This window comes from Herpailurus yagouaroundi, unplaced genomic scaffold, assembly GCF_014898765.1.
Source record: "Herpailurus yagouaroundi ecotype Mexico unplaced genomic scaffold, PumYag 139, whole genome shotgun sequence".
Lineage (NCBI taxonomy): Eukaryota > Metazoa > Chordata > Mammalia > Carnivora > Felidae > Herpailurus > Herpailurus yagouaroundi.
This window is the reverse complement of record NW_024412394.1, coordinates 57,094,887-57,114,575: the sequence shown is the minus strand read 5'-3', so window position 1 is coordinate 57,114,575 and position 19,689 is coordinate 57,094,887. Positions and strand designations below refer to the sequence as shown.

The window sequence follows — 19,689 nt, the reverse complement described above, 5'->3', positions numbered from 1 at the left end:
AAGAAGAAGAAGAAGAAGAAGAAGAAGAAGAAGAAGAAGAAGAAGAAGGAGGAGGAAGAGAAGAAGAAGGTGATGATGACAATAATGGGATGGAAAAATTTAATACATTCTGACTGACACACGTATGAGCTACAAAGATCCTCCTAGCTTCAAAATCGCTATGACCTTGCTGGCACCTGCCTTGTGCCAGGGCCTAGCATACTATTCTCCCATGTTAAATTCCTTTCTGGCCTGTCCCACAATAAGCAGTCAGCCTGGTAACCCCTGTGGCCACAATTCAAGTCGCAACAGAACAAGTGGCTGAGATCTAGAGCAAAGAAAGTGGGCCGTTCTCAGGCAAACCAGCTAAATTGCTGTAGTTGTCCACTTGCTAATGCAATGCTCCTTATGAACTGTGTTAAGGGACTGGGAGGGATCAAGGGAATCAGCATTATACTGCTAAACATTTCTGCCTAAAACTGGCATCATTTCACATTCTTGGGACACTTATCTCCCAAAAGTACAAGTATTTAAATGAGGACCCTGAAGGCCTATACTTGAAAGTAGTAATAGATAAACATATAGGCATTCTTAAGTTTACAGACTGTTTTACCTTCTCAATTTTTTAAATGTTTATATATATTTGGGGGTGGAGGGCAGAGAGAGAGGGAGACACAGAATCCAAAGCAGGCTCCAGACTCTGAGCTGTCAGCACAGAGCCCAATGTGGAGCTTGAACGCACAAACCATGAGATGACCTGAGCTGAAGTCAGACGCTCAAGTGACTGAGCCACCCAGATGCTTCCTTTTTACCCTATCAGATTAAAAAAAAATGTGTAGGGATCTCTGCACACTACCACAGTGAATAAGTAAATTTCAATTAAAATAGAAGTATTAACACCTGTCTCAACATTATTTTTAAGTAGAAAGGAAATTAGCAGTTCACTCAAATACCCAAAGGTCAAATGACTTAAACTCATAGGTCACTTGGAAGAGCTCACTTAGAGACTTGAGAAAGGCATTTAATATTATACTTGGACTTAAAAGCACTTTCCCAAGAATAAATCACTAATATGAATCTTCCCTTCCATCACAATGGGTAACCTTTCACAAGTCAGTGCAAATGCCAAGGCTTTTTGCTTTGATTTTTCAAAAGTATTAGTAATACTTCTAACTGAGACCTTTCTTAGTGTTAAAAAAGTAAGCCTAATTTAAGGTATTGTTGGTAATACTGAAGACAATCATAATGTAATCATAATGATGTGATTTCAAACTGGTGACTGAAGTAACAACTTTTCTGTATCATTTTTGTAAAGACATGTCTTGGCCTAGGGCTATGCTTGGTACCTCTCCACACAGTCAGTGTAAAAACTGAATTATATTCCTCCCAAAGAACTTAAGAGTCCAAATATATGCCATGAATCGTCAAGAGGAGCTTAAATCATTTCAGAAATGTTACTAAAAATTTTAGGCAACAGCAACTGTTAAGATGAAACATTTCGATTGTTAAGATGCAATTTTGAAGACTGATTTTTTTTTTCTTCCATCATCTGAATGGTCTGGGTCATATGGAGTTAGTCAAAAGAAAGAAAGGAACATAATTCAGAGAAAGTAACTACAACTTCGTGCACTGAACACATGAGCTTTATCAACAAAGTAAATAGTAAAACTTGCAAATTTCATGGAGTTCTGAAATCAGTCAAGGGAAAAGAAATAAATGGTGATCTGTGGCTTAAATCTTTTACTAACAGTTTTAGTTTTTGAAAGAATGACATGATAGCATTGCATACTTTCTCTCTTATAGTTAAAAATGCATAAGAGCATCATAACTAAAATACACGTATTGCTTACAATTTACATATAAGTCACTGGACAAGAAAAAGAGATTCTACCTCTAGGAATTTAAAATCAGAATTGATGACACTAACTTGAAAAGATCAGTGTTAGTTATATGTCACAATAACTGACAAGAAGTAGATACTAAAATATGACCATGAAGTCATCTGAAGAGTGGAAGTCATAAAAAGTCTGAGTGAAAGCTGAACAGAAGGGTGGGGACAAGGAATGTATCAGCTTCCCTCTGATCCTACACAAAGACTTCTGGAAGATGTGGGGCTTCCGGGGAGATTACACTGGGGCAAAGGGACAAGACGGAATTCTCCGTGATCACATGTTAGGGGTCTGACTGGAACAACGCTGGGAGGTGGCAGTGGAATGACAGAAAGGAGGCAGCTGAGAAACTGTGACTGAGGTTATGAAAAGGTGCACACAGCAAAATGGAGAAGGGAGCTGAAATGAGGCCAGGGAAACCTGAGCACCTAGACCAGGATAACAGCTTTCCAGACCAAGGAGAAGTCAGTATCACTTCTGGTTTTGAATTGAAAAAAAAACAAAAAAAACAAAAAAAAACAAAAAAACAAAAAACAAAAAAAAACACAAACAACTAGAAATAACAGAAATAAAAAACAAGTATGAGAATTATTCATAAGAAATTCCATGTAGACAGTTGCTATGTCAAAACCACAAACTTCAGCGGGAGAAACATATAAACTAAAGGCAGAGCAGTGTTTAATATATGAGCTATGCAAAAATGATTCAAATGAGAAAAAAGAAAAATGCAAAAGTTAAGAAAATGCTAAATTTGCACCCATTATACAGGACCTCCACTCGAAAGTGAAGAACACCAATCCAATTTCATTATGATAGAAAAACACAAAGCATTTGTCTGTTTTTATTGTGGTTTTTTTTTTTTTTTTGGTTGATGGGTTATTTACTTAATGTTCTATTATATGCATCTCCTAAATATTTATTAGAGATACTAAACTTAATATAGCACTCAAATCTTACAGATTACTTTCCATCAACTCAAACTGAGCTATCTCATTCTGGTTTATCTCCCTCTTATCTGCATTTTCAGCTTGCAGTGTACTCTTTCAGGGAACTGACATTCGAAATTGCAAAAATAATCAGTTTTCATTGTATAAGGATTTTTAAAAGGGAAAAAAGAAACAGGAAAGGAAAGATCAAGTCACATCAATTAGATCTCTAGATTAGCAAATAATTTTTCTTGAAACATAACTATACTTCCATTTTTCTCTGTATTCTTCTGTCACATATACACATATACAAACACACTCATAAACTGAAAACCAAGTCAGACTGGCTCTCTTGTGTTATAGACACAAATAGCCACAACTGTCATTTCTTTCATCTCAAGACAAGAACTATATTAGAAAATTTGTCTGGGGCTTGAAAAAGCAAAACAGCAAAATAGAAAGAAAGAAAGAAAGAAAGAAAGAAAGAAAGAAAGAAAGAAAGAAAGAGAAAGAAAGAAAAGAAAGAAAAGGAATAAACATAAAAGGAAAGAAAGAAAAGAAAAGGAAAGGAAAGGAAAGAAAAGAAAAGAAAGGAGGGAGGGAGAGATGGAAGGAAGAGAGAAAAAGAAACAAAAAAAATTTTGACTACTTGAATTTATTTGTATTCAAATTATGTGCATTTTGAAGTTGTTTATTTAGGGGACTTATTACATATTTACTTTTCTGAAGCTATGAGTAAAAATGTGAATCATAGTTAAGAAATAGCCACTACTAGTATTAAAGATACCTTTTTTTCTTTTAAATTTAGGAACCTAATTTAACACAGCTTAGCATTTGAAGAAGACTAAGATTTGTTTGTTCAAATAAACAGGGAAGTGTAAAGCCAGTGGGGATCATATGACCAAGGCAGTGAAACAAGGTGAGTGGTGGTTTGATGAACACAAGCAGCAGTATGACTGCCATGACACTGAATTCAGTAGATATTTGCACTGCCTTTTCTTATTCCCCTTTTCTTCTAGTCTTTGATGGATATATAATAATTATATTTTATAAGAATGCCAGTGGTGACGGAAGTGCTTCTCCTAATGCAGAGGCTGTAAAGCTATCAGAAGAGCTTTAAGCAAATGTTATCTGTTTTACAGAAGAAATCAATTACCCACAGATTGCTTAAACCAGTGACAGGCATGGTAAGGAATAAAATGTGTTAAGTAGAAAAGTTACAGCCATCAACATGTAAGGAATTACATGATATATGAAAGCAATCACTTGTTCAATTTACCTTCAAAACTAAAACAAGTTCTTCTGCATTGGAAATAAACATGAACCTCTCTCTGAAAAGGGAACAATTTCCAACTCAATGGAAAAAGTACTGTATAAATTTTAGCCAGCAATAGTGCTATTAGGAGAACACAACCAGGTTTTCAGAGATAAAGTATGTGAACTATTTAACATACTTATTTCAAAGTAGGCATCACTTTGTCTTCATCTTCCGACAATTCAGAATTATGTAATTTCCAGATATGCCTGGAATAAAGAGTCTGCTAGAAAATACTCCACGCTTCGTAACATTCCTTATATTTATATCAAACTGCAAAGAGTTTTACTCAATTAAAAATATCTTTATTATTTTTAAGCTTTAATATTCATCATTCTCTGTTGATAACACATACTTCATTATCTGTACTAGCAAGAAAAGATTCACAAGTGGGCCTTTTTTTCTGCTTAACGAAGAAAAATAAGTGTTTCAAAAAGGCTCTGACAGTTCTTAGGGAGGACATCATGGTTCAAAATGCTCATCAAAGCTGTTAATTACTCAGGTGGAGTTGGCATCTTGCCTTGTGAAACAAGGTCACCATTTTCAGTTCTTTTTCCTATCAGTCCTTTAGGAATTTTTGCATTGTGTAATTTAATTTTTAAAACAAATTAATTCAAATCACATGTAACATAAAAAAGTAATTTCTTAATATTGCAACACAGGAATCATTCCACCAGATGTGCCATTAGAGACATCACAGCATAACCATCACATTTCTGTGAATGTCATTGTGTGCAATGACAGCCATGACGAGAGATACCTGCCTAATGAAGAACTTATGCTCCTTTTCACTTTCTTCTTTTTCAAATTGGGACGTGTGGAGGAGAATTTGTTCACGTGATCTTTTAATAGAATCAGGAGTAATATACCAGCTGATGCATACCATCCTTTTATAATATTCTGAGGGAAAGCTCTATACTGACTTAATTTTCTTGGGAATAAAACATGTATATTCAAGATTTCATGCAGGTCGGTTGTCCTTAATGGACAAATGTTAATGATAAATTTAAAGTACCACAGTTTTGGAACACCTGTACATGAAATTCTTTAAGAAGAACCACATTCGTAGTTTATTCACTCTGACACAGACAACAATATTGCGAAAATTCCCAAATGAAAGACAACACGGCTAATGCTTTTTTCTCTGCAAAATTATCAGGTTGATACAATGGCAATGTCCTACTGATTATTCACCACAGACCTTCCAACAGGATAATGCATTCTTAAAGTATGAGCTTGAAGCTAAAATATTAAATATGCATTTCCTCCTCCTGGAGGACATGTTGAAATGCCACATGCTGTTGGTGAGAATGACCCATAAGTGTTGGATTTTTCTCCCCCTTGCTCTTCTTTTCCAGAAACAGTTAGTGTGGCGTGCAGTGAACCAAATCAACAATGTGATTCAAGCTGTCTCCGTGGCTTCTTGGCAAAAGAAAGGATAAACTATAAAAACTCCCCTCCTACAGCTTTCAGCTCTTGCTTCCCACACTTTAACATCTTCTGTCACCTCTGGCGCTGTTACTGACCCATGCTAAGCTAAACTAAAGGATGATAAGTTTGCTGCCTTTGCCCTTGTCCTGAGGGGCTGCGCATTATCCTATCAAGTATCAGTAGACATTTCTGTGGGATATTTGTCACCCCACGAAGGCCTTTGGAACAAATGAAATGGGCAGCGAATTACAAAAATGTCATTCTCTAAAGGAAATGGATGAAGGCTTTTGTTCTCCAGTAATAAATAGATGCCATGGGCTTATAACACTATTTTTATATTAAATTTGACAGGGTTACTCTTTCTAGTTCATTAAGGGAACAGCTTGAAAACTCTTTCTTTCTGTACTTTTGAAAATAATGTTGTTTCCCTCATTTCTTCCCAGTAATAAATACAAATGATACCTAGCAATAGATCTTGGAAATCACAGATCATGATTAATTTCAAGTTACTTTTGCTAATGATTGTTTTAAAAATGTACAAAAATCATTGCAGGGAGGGCTTTTGAGATTATAAATGGATTATGTAAAGAGGTACCTCTGAATGGATTTTAAAAGTCTGATTTACACCGATTTCTCCTTTCTTTATAAATCACAAATATATTACTTCCTTTTCTCACTTTTCTCACACATTATGGTTTTACAGGGCTTCATGATAAATATGCCATGGACAAAGGTCAAGCAAAGGATAATAACTCAATTCCTTAAATGAAAGCTTCAAAGTAAATCTTCTGTGTTTAACAGCAGTATACAGGGGTCAAGATTACAATGTCCCAGACTAGAGAATAAAATGTGTGTTAATACCTTTGAGCCTCAGTATATTTTTAAATGGGTATACTTGAACTGACATACTTAGATGTTCTTTGAAGTGAAGCTTGAGCAAGATACATAATACATGATAATAAATTAAATAGCACCACATATTTTTAGGTAAATCTGAATTAGTGTGGTTCATCAACATTTTCATGGTAGCTCTTCACTATTTCTAATATAGTAGGTATATTTCTTCTGTAGGTTTGCCTACTCAATGATTTTAAAATTGAGGCATCTTCTGTTCACTAAGCTTAGTCTGTTCAGCAACATTTGTAAGATAAGGTAGTGAAAACAATTCATGGGAATTTTTACTTGACCCATTAGTATATGCATGGAGACTACTAATTGTGGTAGCATACACTTAGTGAAAATTATTTAATAGTGAAACGTTATCTGTGTTAATCTTCAGATTTTCTGATTTTGTATTTTAGATTATAGCTCTTGGATGGGTATACTGTGGTGCGTTTCTTAGGTTTAGTCAATATATGCTATATTTTGAAAGAATTGATTAGTAAAAACAAGAAGGAATGGTGTAAACCAATTCTAATTGTTGTTTAGATCAAAGTCAACATTTCTCAGAGGCAAATCATTTTTAAAATTCAGCTAAATCTTACTTTCTGTGGACATTTGCTTTATTTTATATTTTTTATTCCTCTTTGCTTCTCAACATGAGAACATGTGCTTGGCTTTGTAAACTCCCTGATTGTATGAGCTGTGATAGGAACACTAGGGGATCCGAAGGTTCTTTAAAGAATACATACCTAAGTGTGCCCATCCACATCTGTCCACTTAACACTTGTGCTGAAGCTCAAAGGCACTAATGCACATTTTAATCTCTAGATGAATCACTGTCATCTTGACTCCTGCATACTGCTGTTAGCCACCCAATACCCATCCTCTAGTGTCCTTTTCTGACAATTTAGATGCCATTGCTTGCAACTAAAAAGGCTTTATCTCTGAACATTTAAATTCCTTGACTAAATCTAGCTAGTGGTTCTTGCACATAAGGGAGGGGAAAGTGTTTGAAAAACACAGAAGAAGAAAATGATAAGCAGTGTTTTTTCTTTGCAAATGGAAAATGATGACTGATGCTCCCTATCTTTGTATCACAAACAGAATAGATAAGTTAAATTAACTCATGGTAGATGAAAAGACTTTCATTACCAGAAACATTGTTAAAAATTACAGTAGGCTGCTCAGAGAGCTGAGAAATTTGTTTTCCCGTTGATTTTTTAAAGATAGAGCAGATTCCAACCCAATTTGATTCTATTTGTTCTGTCCCATCCAAAGAAATTGAAGTACAGATTATATGCAATCTTTTAAATCATTTAAATACTTACTGTACAATATCTGGATTCTATCTTTATCTGACTTCTCAAGCAAAGACTTTTCTCAAAGGCCACAATTTCTCTTAATTATCAAATATAAAGATCATTTTCAAATAAATTGATTTTTAAAAATTTCCTTGATTTGTATCCTTTAATTTAGTCAATAGATCTAAAGCCTCTTATTTCTTAAATATCTTCCTCCTGGCATCCTCAATGGTACTCTCTAGGAAACAGTAACCCAAAGTCCAGAGCACATCAGTGGGATTGTGGGAGAAGCCACAGGAAAAAATACTACACTTCCCTCCGAGGGGGGAAAAATGGTGACAATAAGCAAAAAGAAATAAGTTCCCCCACCTACTGGTGAAACTGAAGATTGTCCAGCCACATTTGAGTTCAGGGCTTCAGAGTAAGTAAACCAAACATAACGCTAAACCTACGAGCAACAGTTTGGCAGCTTATGGGCCTGTAAGAACAGGACAAGAGCAAACAAGTGTGTGGCTGCTTCAAAGCCATGGTGGCCTGATGGAAAGATGCTCTGGACACACAGACACCTTAATCTAGGTGATGGGCGGACCGGCACTCAGAAACCTATGATTTTGGCAGAACTATGCAGGGGGTAGAGGCAGTATAGTGTGTTTTAGCAGTTCTTTGATAATTTATTGAACTAATGATATTTTCACAAATTAAATTAAGTAATTTGGGGGTAAGGGTACTTGCCTTTATATGCCCATGATTTGGGAGAGAGGGGTCAGGAAAAGTTATAATATGGCAACCTGTAAATATTTTATAAGTCACTAAGAAAATTTACCACCCAAATGGTGACTCATTTTTTTAGAGCCACTTGTGGCTCTCAAATGTTTAAATTAACTAAGTCAAGTCACTACTTAGTAACTCTTCAATACAAGAGAGGGAGAAATATTTGAAAAGCATAAATAGAAAATATAAGAAAAATTTAGAATTTGACACACTAAATTTTCTAGAATAATCAAATCATTTGTTTTCTTTTCTTTGTCTTTTTTTTAAACAAATGAAAAGCACAGCACATAAAAGCAGAATTTCTTTAACAGATAAGTGTTAATAAAGTATTGCGGTAGCTGACTCAGTTTGAGTATTTCCCTTTTAACCTTTAGAAATAGAGTAAACTTTGTTCTATTTAGTCAATTCTCTTATGTTTTGCTATTGGCACCTCTCTGTTCAATTCCTGTCCAGTCAGTTGGGCAACATTCTTGATTTTTACTTTTCAGATTTCTAGTATCCATACATAATTTAACATTTTAAACTTCAAAAATATTTCAGTTGCTTCTATTCTGATTTGGGCCCCCTCAATCTCACTTTTAGATAGATTGCTACCAAAGGAAAACAAAAACCAAAGTATTTTTAGGATTCATGAGGCTTACCTCCATTCTCTCACCATCTCTATTTTAAACTATTGGAAGTGAAACTTTGTAAATCACAACTCCCCATTCCTACTCCAATGAGCCCCGAAGCAGCATAGCACAAGATTCACATGACTACTTCCCTCACCTGCTTTGTGAACTTGGCCAGTCTGCCTTAAATCTCTAAGACTCAGTTTCCTTATTTCAACAAGCAGGACTAATAAGAGTATCTCCTTCAAGCAGGTGAGATTTTGAAAACACTTGAAGTTTTTGTAAAGTTTGCTTGATCTATTCATCCTAGTATGCTCCCTTCTGAAAAGGAGACTTTTGGTGGGTGTGTTTCCTAACAACATCTAAATAATATTAAATGCAAAATTGTGTCATCCTTTGTATTTTGCTAACATTTAGAGCATAGATTCAATAATATTTAAAATACTATTCTGCTTTCAAAATTATTTTTTTCTTTATAAAATGTATTGTATCACTAATTTTATCACTTCATATTTATCCACATACCTATTTACACACATATATATACACATAGATATAGTTCATATTTGTGTATACATTTACCACTTTATATTGCATATATATATATACAAGTATTCATATATTTATAGAAACATACATGTTTAAATAAGTGTAAGTGATTTAAGATCATATTATGAAGTGGATCCAGGCTTTTTTTTTTTTCCTATAAACCATTTCTAAAAAGGTGGGACTAATTGTTATTTACGAAATCTGGAACTAGTTTTGACTAAGATACTCAAAAGGTTAGTGAGATACTCTAAACCTAGCTATTTTAAATGCCTTTTTTTATGGCAGTGTTAATATCATTGTTGTTAAGAACACAATAACCGCTGCATTTACTCATTTCTGAGGAATAATCATGAAGGTTGATTTTCATTACCATTTAAATTTTCAGATGATAAAATTAAAGTGAAATCACAAACTTGTTCTGTTAACATCTAGTAAAATAAAATGTAATTTAAACACATAATGTACGATTTTAAAAGGGAAGTAAACTGTTTTTTCTTTTTAATTTTTTTTCAACATTTATTTATTTTTGGGACAGAGAGAGACAGAGCATGAACAGGGGAGGGGCAGAGAGAGAGGGAGACACAGAATCGGAAACAGGCTCCAGGCTCTGAGCCATCAGCCCAGAGCCCGACGCGGGGCTCGAACTCACGGACCAAGAGATCGTGACCTGGCTGAAGTCGGACGCTTAACCGACTGCGCCACCCAGGCGCCCCTAAACTCCTGTTTTTAAAAAGCTCAGGTTACATTGATAAAAGTTGGCACAAATGACTAATCTTTTTAAAGTTTGCTTTCCAAATTAACTTTGAAAACCACACAGCAACTATTGCTGGTTAAAAACTGCTTTGCAAAATCTCCCATAAAATGTGTATTATATATACATTTAATATAAAGGTAATTCTTCAAATCATAATATATTAATTAGCTACGTGATATAGCAAGCCACCATTACATTACTTATCGTACTAATTTAATTTGCACAGTGGCAGCTAATTTAAAGGAAGCATTCTCTTTTCAAGCTTGTTTTTCAGCCATTATTAGGTGAAAATGATTAATCTGGAATTTGAAAACAATCTTTTTCCCTATTTCTCTTTCGGAGGGACAGTTTGTGATACTTCTACCTTTGGTGCGTAGAGATAGAGGCAAATAAAAAATCACATTAATCTAGATGATGCAAACCCATCAAGAGAAGAAAGTGAATTCTACTTTCCAAAATTAGCATCAGATTTTCATCTTTTCATGCCCTTTTCAGGATCCTATTGAAATCGATGGGAGATCTATGTGTTAGATGGGAAAGAATAAGAGCAATGCTGGGATATACTCAGTACAAATAAATGGAAACTGAATCCCACTGCCTACAGGCCTATGTACGTGTTTCCATAATCATGCATTCTGAAGAAGCAAATATGCCACTCATCCAGCAGATCAGAGAGAGTACAAAGAAATAACAGAACTTGATCCAAATAATAAAGTGGCCTTAACCAAACTATCATGAAGAAAAAAAAACACGATAGAGAAAGTATTTATATGATTAGTAATATATTTTGAGAGTGATATAAAAATGGTCATGAAGAGGTTCGTTGAAAGAAAACATGTGACCCAATAGCGTTAATGTTAACTTAAATCAAGAACAAAACTTTGCCCCAGAGCAGAGCCCCAAACTTGCACAAAATAAAACTATATGAAAGTTGCAGCAGATATATTTTTACAAAACATTCTAATAAAATAATGATATCTATAGTCCAAATATACCAATGAGGGGACATCTGTGGCTCAGTAGGTTAAACTTCCAGCTCTTGGTTTCAACTCAGGTCATGATCTCAGGGCTATCCGATCTCAGTGGATCGGAGCCCTGCGTCGGGCTCTGCACTGACAGCATGGAGCCTGAGTTGGGATTCTCTCTCTCATGCTCTCTCTGCCTCTATCTCAAAACAAACACACACACACACACACACACACACACACACACACACACACACACACATCGATGGGTTCAGCAGTGGAAGTGAAAAATATAAGCAATGGAAAGAAATAGGAAAACTCTTTACTAAAATGTGGTTCTGGTAATGCATAAGGTAAAATATGTCCCAATTCAACTAGCATTATCTGTCCTCAGCAATCTGTGATCACCACTAACAACAGTATGGCTCTCATATTCTAACCACAAATTACTCAGGAAAAAACAAATGAATTGATCATTGAATCAAATAGACATTTGCCAAATTAGAAGACATTTGTCTGCATGAGACATGCACTTTGCATAGTTTTCAAATAATGGAAACTGATGACTCCATAGGCAAAGCTCCAATCAAAATTTCTGTTATTGTAAATTCGCTGAACATTTATTCTGTGTCAGGCACCATTTAAAGCCCACAGGTAAATCCTTTATGGTCAATATTCCTCTTCTACAAAAAAATTCACTGAAATTTACCTATAAACTCAGTTACTGAAGTCCAGGACCCTCAGTGAAAACTGTAGCCTAGGGTATAAAAACACTAGTTACCCAAACCGTTTATACCCTATAATAGGTGCATTTATGTGTTCTTCACAGATAAGGATCTAATTCCACTTAATGTATTCAGGAATATTGAAATTCATTAATTCTATTCTGGTTTAAATTTTTATTCTCTTATGTAACAAATGTTGCCTTAAGGCCCTCAATTTAATAGAAACTATTTAAACTTCACATATACATATGTTTCCCCTCTCTGTTTTGTGTTTTACACTATAACAGAGATAAACAAAATACTTTGGAATTAATTAAACAAACAAAAGTATGTAGTCCAAAAATGTAAGTAGAATCACTATTACTGAGTTATCTAGTGTTTTGTTTTTTTTTTTTTTTCCCTGCTGGAGTTATTATTTAAATTTCATACTTTGGTGTTGGGGTATAGAAACTATTCAGAATAAAATGAAATGAATGAAGTAATTAATCACAGAGTTAATAAAATTAATTTCAACAAGAAACAGGCTGATGTTCTTATGTGATTTGTAAAATAAACTAATTTTATTGAAAATTGCAAAAGAAGGTATCCAGAATGTTTTGGAAAGTGGTAACATCCTTGAAATGATCATATATCCATGCAAACTGGTGGCTCTCTCATTTACAAGTTTAAATTTAAGAGAGGACATTATCATCAATGTCATATACATAACTAAATATTTAATGATTTAGGAGGGCATTGTCTTTTCATATTCTTTTAACAGAGCACAGGCCTTATTTTTGCTTTTGTTTTTTGTTTTGTTTTGTTTTGTTATTTCATATGTATTAATAGGTCAATCATATAAGAAGGAAATCATTTCCCCTTCATCTGTTCATATCTAGGGGAAAATTACAGGGTAAAAACAAGGAAGCAAAATAGAAAGAAGAAGAAGGAAATGTATATATTATATATAAGAAGAAAATAAAAGTATAAACAAGATGCTAAATAAGTCTTCATAAATCAAGGATCTTGGTTAGCCTAGCCAGTTCTCATTTTTCTTTCCTTTCTCTCATTTCTTTGATTGTCAAAATGATTATCTATAATCCCTAGGCATCCATATCCCTTATTCTTTATTTTCTACCTGGAACCTAGCTATAGGTTTGCCATGCATTAAAACTTTGCATTCTACATTTATAGAAAAACTTACACTTTTCACTTGCGATTCGCAATTCTGATATTTCACACACACACACACACACACACACACACACACACACACACACACACAACTTCCCAATGAAGTTGAAGTAAAAATAAGAAAATATAAATAATAATGCTTCCCAAAAGGAATTACCAAAAGGAACAGTGAAATGACTGGATTTCTTTAACAGTAACCTGCAACGGCCTATCTTATCCCTTTCAAAAGAAAATTCACAAAGGGGATTTTCCATATGTTCTCTAGCCTCATGAAGTTATTCAATAAACTAAAAAAGAATCAGCTCATGAATAGTTCTGAAAAGAGCACAGTGATTTTGCTGGGGAAACATTAGCACCAGGACCTTTCAAAACAATCACAAGTAGAGAAGCACACAGAGTGTGCGATTCGGGGCCTCCTCTAGGCTCTTTCAAGACAGCCCATAAAGAATGAGATTTCAGACACCAAACTGTTCAGCTGAATACCGGAAATGACCAGAATGGTCCTGCTCCTGTGAGTTCTGGCTATCGGAGCAGCTCATTTCACCACTTCGTTACTTGTGGGCTTTCCACAGTGCTTGGCACAAGATAATTGCTCAATAAATCTATGATAACAGAAATTTTGATCAGAGCTTTGCCTGTGCAGTCATCAAGTACCAGTTCTGTATTCAATAACACTTTGCTTGGTGTTGAATAATTCAGTTATCACCTTCACCAACCAGAATGTGCCCAGAGCAACAGAAGCCCTGTACCCTGAGAGGTCTGATTACAAACTAGAATTCTTTGAAAATCTTCAGGAATGCTCCTTCTCTCTTTATTACAACAGTGTGTCTCCTCAAAAAAAAGGGGGGGAGGGGACTATGTAATAAAGTAATTCAGAAAAAATAAAGATGAAGGCAAGGCAAACATAAAATGAAGAGAACATATGGCTTTTTACATGATCTATGCCAATATTTTACCTGTCTTCTATTATTCATCTTCTTCCATATTTACATATTTCTCCATTTATACATAGGGAATTGAAGTTTTTCCCTGCCCCAACTGATATACTGATGTTTGGGATTCTGATTATTCTTTAAGAAGACATTTATCAGCAGGAATCTTGCTCTTCCACCAATAGAATTAATTCCTACTGTTCTTTGGTTAGTTTCCTGGGAAGAAGCCTACCATTCTAATGCAATCTTCTCTATTTCCGAGTTTTCCCAAGCATAGACATTCTAAGTTACAGTAGCAGAGGCAGCCCTAATGTTAATGCTAAAGTTAATGTTCAAGTGCAAAGAAGGAACTTGAAATTCTCCCTAATATTAGGAACAATGAAATTAAATACATTACATCTCTCTCTCTTTCTCTCTCTCTCTCTCTCTCTCTCTCTCTCTCTCTCCCATTCTCTGAATCCTAGCTGTTCTAAATTCTATTTTTGAAGTTTGGGGGAATTTTCAAAAAATCTTATTTAGGCTATCAACTATTATAACTTTGGGTTTCTTTAAATCTCTTTACCCATAAACTAGATTACAGAAAGAAAGAAATGCATGTTTTTATTATTATTAAAACAACTTAAGAAGAAATTCCTTAAGTAAATGGGTTAGCCTTTTGGCACCCTAAAGGATGAGCAGCTAGCTTTCCTGCCCACTAATGAGCTACTTTTGACCTAACTAAAATCATTTCAGGACCCGCTGTATCTACTCATTCACAAAGGCCTCCCCCACCCCCATACCATTTCCATCCAATGGGCTGTCTGCCTGATCTGCATGCAATATTGTCCGCCAGCATGAACGATTTACAATGGGCACTTTATTTCTGTAATTTAAAAGGAAAAAGAGAGAGAGAGAAACAACTACTGATGCAAAATATCATTTTTTCCTTTCTAATGGATGAGTAATAACCAGGAGATTTCTGAAAAGCTGTCCAGGGTGCCTGTCAGAGCTGGCAAAATTTCTGACCCAGAGAAATATATTCACGAACAGGCCCTGTGATTATGAGTTACAGGCCCCTTTGGAGCAAGCTGCTTAGAGAAGCACCAGAGAAATTATAAAACTAGTCTAAATACTTGGCACATAGAATTCACCATTCATACATGCATACAATTTCGCACAGAAGAAAATATATAAAATTATATGTTCTGAATTAAATTTAAAACAACATATATGGAATATATGTTACACGAGAACTCTACAATGAAACCCTATTTCAATAGATGCCAAAGGGCTGGAAATCAGGAAATGGATGTAAATTAGATCAGACTTTGGCACCTTGCAAATCCATATTCCCATCAGTCCCAATCCTAGTGCTCCAATTTAACTTGATTCTGAAGATCCTCTTTGTGGTCTGATTTGGAACCTATTACCTCTCTTTTGAAAGGAGAACAATAAGGGAGGAGAGCAGGAATATGTGAAGAAAGGTAACCATAATTCACTTGAATTAAGGGATCATTTTGCTTCATGTTCCCTTTCAGTCCCTCCTGCCCTCGCGTAGATCTTGGCAATGGTTGCTGTTAACGGTGCCAATTTAGTGAAGGCAGTGGGCACCGTGCTGGAGTGGAGAGGAACAGCATAATGTCTCCAAACGGAAACTGTTTGTCAAACACCAGAAGCCAAAAGAGTGATTTAGGAAACTAGGGGTTAAAACAACTGTGATCATTCAAATCAGCGCTTTTGTTCTACACGGGATTTCTCTTCACAAGGGCAGTTCAGTAGCAGGCGCCTCTGCCTGGTCCCTGGGAGAACTGCCATAACTTTCCTCTAGGTGGTCTCTCAGAGCGCTGTTCACTTTGCAAAGCTGGAAGGAGTGTGGCCAATCAGTGAGGAGTTGTGCACTTAGCAAGGTATATATACAGGATCTATACAAGATTATTTACAGGGCCTTGAAATGAAAATGATGAATGCAGTGTTTATACAATTCCTATGCACATAGTAAGCTTCTTGGACAAAAATCAGTTAAAGTGGCAATTTGGCATCCCCTGGAAGAAACATCTGGTTAGTTGACTACAATTTCATTTGTGAATCAGCAGTTTTGGCACTGTACAGACACAATCAGAGATTAATTTTATGACGTTATCCGAGCTTATTTGCACTTCGTTTTGAAACTCAGGCAAATGTCCAAGTGTGATTGGGGGATGATACAACAACGGTAACTTTGTCTAGTGAGTAAATTGCATTAATACTAATGGGATAAATATTTTAGATAGCAATTTAGGTCATATTTACAGTCTGCAGAGTACTTCTATAGGTATTATATCATTTGGTTCTCATAATAACTATAGACAAAGGAGATCTTCTCAGATTCACAGTAGAGGAAACTGAGGCCAAGGAAGTTACTGGGGCCCAAGGTAACTTCTCAAACCAGAACTTTAATTCAAGTCATCTGATTCCAATTCTAGTGCTAATTTGCATCTCACCGGGCTAGGGAAATATGCTAAATGTAAGAAAGGGTGCTTTAATACTTGGTCACAGGGTTGTTGCTGTTGGTTCAGAAGTGGAGGAGCACAAGAGCATGAAAGGCATCCTCGTGACTCAGAATCTGTTGCAGAGAAACAGTGGGTGTTTGTGAATATTGGTAGATACAGTCCATATGTATTTAAGTGTGCACATTTGCGTTTGGTGTGGAACCATGCCCTACAGAGAGTGATCAGTATTCATATGGCTGGTGTGGTTGAAAATGCACAGGTAAGTCTGGTCTTAGTCACCTTTTACATGCCCTAAAACAGTACAGGTACTTCTCAGTTAGCTGTCACTATCGCCTTATTATCCTTTAGGAAGATACAAAAAAGGAAGGAAGCATGGGTAGGTGTTGTTCACAGTAGCAAACAACACCACCGTCATTTTCAGAGTGCCCTGGGTAAGAGACAACTTTCAGTGCCTATCACATCTGAAGCTAGCATTCCAGATTCTCAATTTTCTAATTTGAAAGAGAAGATGGACCATCTCTTTATTCTAATGTGTTTATGAATGTACCATTTCCATTTTTAAAAATTCCAAAATACCCAACCTCCCCCCCCCCTTTTTTTAGATGCAGTATATTTACGTGACATTCTGAATGTACCGTGAAACTCAGACAGAGTGGAAATTTAGTTTGCTATCGGCTAATAACTTCTCCCTAGCAGTTCAACCTAAAATTCAGGAAATTGACTCTTCACATGTGTGTGCCCAGAAGCACTTAAAAAGAAGCAGTACCTGTGCATAAGGGAAATAAGGAGATAACGGTAAAGAATATGAATGCCACGGAACATGGTGAGTTTCATAGGCTTGGTTTTTAATTCCTGCCATTTTTTCACATTTCGAGAGTAAAACAAAGAACAAGCGAACAGCAAGAGATTAATGCAAAAAAGGTGGCTCTTCCCCAAACATTCTGCCTTTTTATCCTAGTGTCTGGAAAATGAATTGAGGCTTCTGAAAGTAGCAGTGCCTTTGCATTTTTCTTCATTAGGAAGTGTATTTGTAAAACAAGCTCCAAATTTTTGCCATTCATGATTCCTGGTCACAGGGTGATATTCTTCAGTGACACAGTCTTCGATGTATATGAGCCAAAGGATCATTTCTCATCCAGGGCTCAAGACGTAGTTAAGGCGCAGCTAAAACCACCCCTCCCACACTCTCCACTTCAACAACAGCAGCTCATTATCAGAAGCACGTTGCAAAGGGCGGTGCAAGCACAAAAATCAATCTGATTGCCTGTATAGCTCTGCAAAATCATTCCAGGGGAGAAAAAAGAAATGTCGGAGAGGAAGGAGGAAAAGGGGCTGGGAGGTGGGAAAGAGCAGGAATGAGGACATAAGCCCTCACAGGCCCATAAGGACTGAAGTTTAATGGCTGAGTGCTTGTTTTGAACTGTGACCTGAGGTTTGGCTGGGCACTAACAGTGGCATGCCTCATCAGCCACTGTCATAGCCACCCCAGGGTATACCTCCAGCAGGGAGTCAGCTCCGTATCCTGAATTCTCAACTACCAGCTACCCACTGCCTCCTCCGCACGCACTGCTGAGACCCTGCCGAGAAATCAGCATGCAACCCAAGGAAGCATCCTTTCCTCTGGAATAAAAATTAATATTACTTGTCATATTTCATGTCTGAGCTCTTTTCATGCTTTATCCTCTGGTAATGAGGGCTAAATTACCAATATTAGTAGATTTTCATGGCTAGCACAGAAAGAGCTGTTACCAGAATAAATGTTTGCCTTGCTTCTGTTGGACACAGGCTCTGCTAATGCAGCTTTGCTAATTATTTCTAAATAGGCAATAATCTGCATCCCCTAGTGCTGGATAGTGGATTGGCCACGTACCTGCTATTTCCCTTATTTACATGTTTTACAACTTTATCAACTACACTAATTACACTCTGAGCACTGTTTAAAATTTTCTGTTAATAGAGATACAATGATGCACCAGAGGATGTGTATTTATGCCATAATTACGCCTCTGTTCCTACGATGCAGTCTCCAATTAGCTGTCTACGGTGGCACAAGCAGCTGCCTGATATTCTAAAGCAGTGAAACATCTGCACGGCGGATGATACGCTCACATGGATTTTTTTTTAAGCCTAGAAATTTACACCCAAGGGAGTGCAGACAAATAGGAGCCTGTCATGTGTAGGGATGATTAGAAATCCTCACCATGGCAACATTGGAGCAGCCATGTCACAGAGTGAGGGGACACATGTCTAGATGAAGGCGCTAAAAACATTTGCCATTTTTTTTTTTAGCTTCAGTCTTCCAAACTTCCCTCCCTCCCCCTTTCTCTTTTTCATATTCTTCTCTTTGCATCTAAAGCCAACCAAAACAGCAGGTGAAAAGGCCAAAGTCTGCAGCCATGCAAGGCATATGACACCCGGGATTTAGTGTTAGGAAAAACAGTGCGCAATCAGAAATGTTAGACCCAGAAAATGTGCAGGGCCAGGAAGGGGTGTGCGTGTGTGCGTTGTTTGAGAAATATTGTAATAATAATTTTTATCATATATATATTTTTTTAGCGGCCGGTGGTGTTAAGAGCAAGAGGCAAGATAGAAAATAAATATTAGACAGACTATAACAGTTGAGGTACCTTATTCCAAAGATGACACCTAATTTAAAATTTCCTTTTAACCCTCATTAACAGTTACAATTTCTGCATGAACAGTTGGCTAGCACACATTAGTGAGAGTAGGGGAAGGCACACAAATGTCTTCTAGTTTGATATTGAATATATTTCTTAATGGCTGCTTCTTTGATAAGCCTGCCTGTATAAAGACAGTGCATGGATGTATTTAACCATACATAAAAAGGGCATTGAACCCTATAGGCAAATATGGAGAAAATATAAAAACACACCATCCCTTTTCCCAGAACTGTATTGATTTGTGTATTACAGTAATTACACTTTTGTTAGGAATAACATCATACTTTGCCTATGATTTGACCACATAGGCTTTAAAGATGCATCTCATGGTATTTAT

General features: G+C 36.2%; 2 long non-coding RNA genes across 2 annotated transcripts in view; one reads left to right on the top strand and one right to left on the bottom strand.

Annotated features, from left to right (window-relative positions):
• The window catches only part of LOC121029812 (uncharacterized), a 17,484-nt gene extending 11,084 nt beyond the window's left edge, over positions 1-6,400 (top strand). The window contains exons 2-3 of the long non-coding RNA XR_005789919.1: positions 3,603-3,713; positions 6,244-6,400. This is a non-coding gene — a long non-coding RNA (uncharacterized LOC121029812). The remainder of the gene's footprint in view (positions 1-3,602; positions 3,714-6,243) is intronic.
• LOC121029811 (uncharacterized) overlaps positions 1-19,689 on the bottom strand; it is a 281,837-nt gene that overhangs the window by 181,290 nt on the left and 80,858 nt on the right. The gene's annotated exons all lie outside the window — the stretch shown is intronic.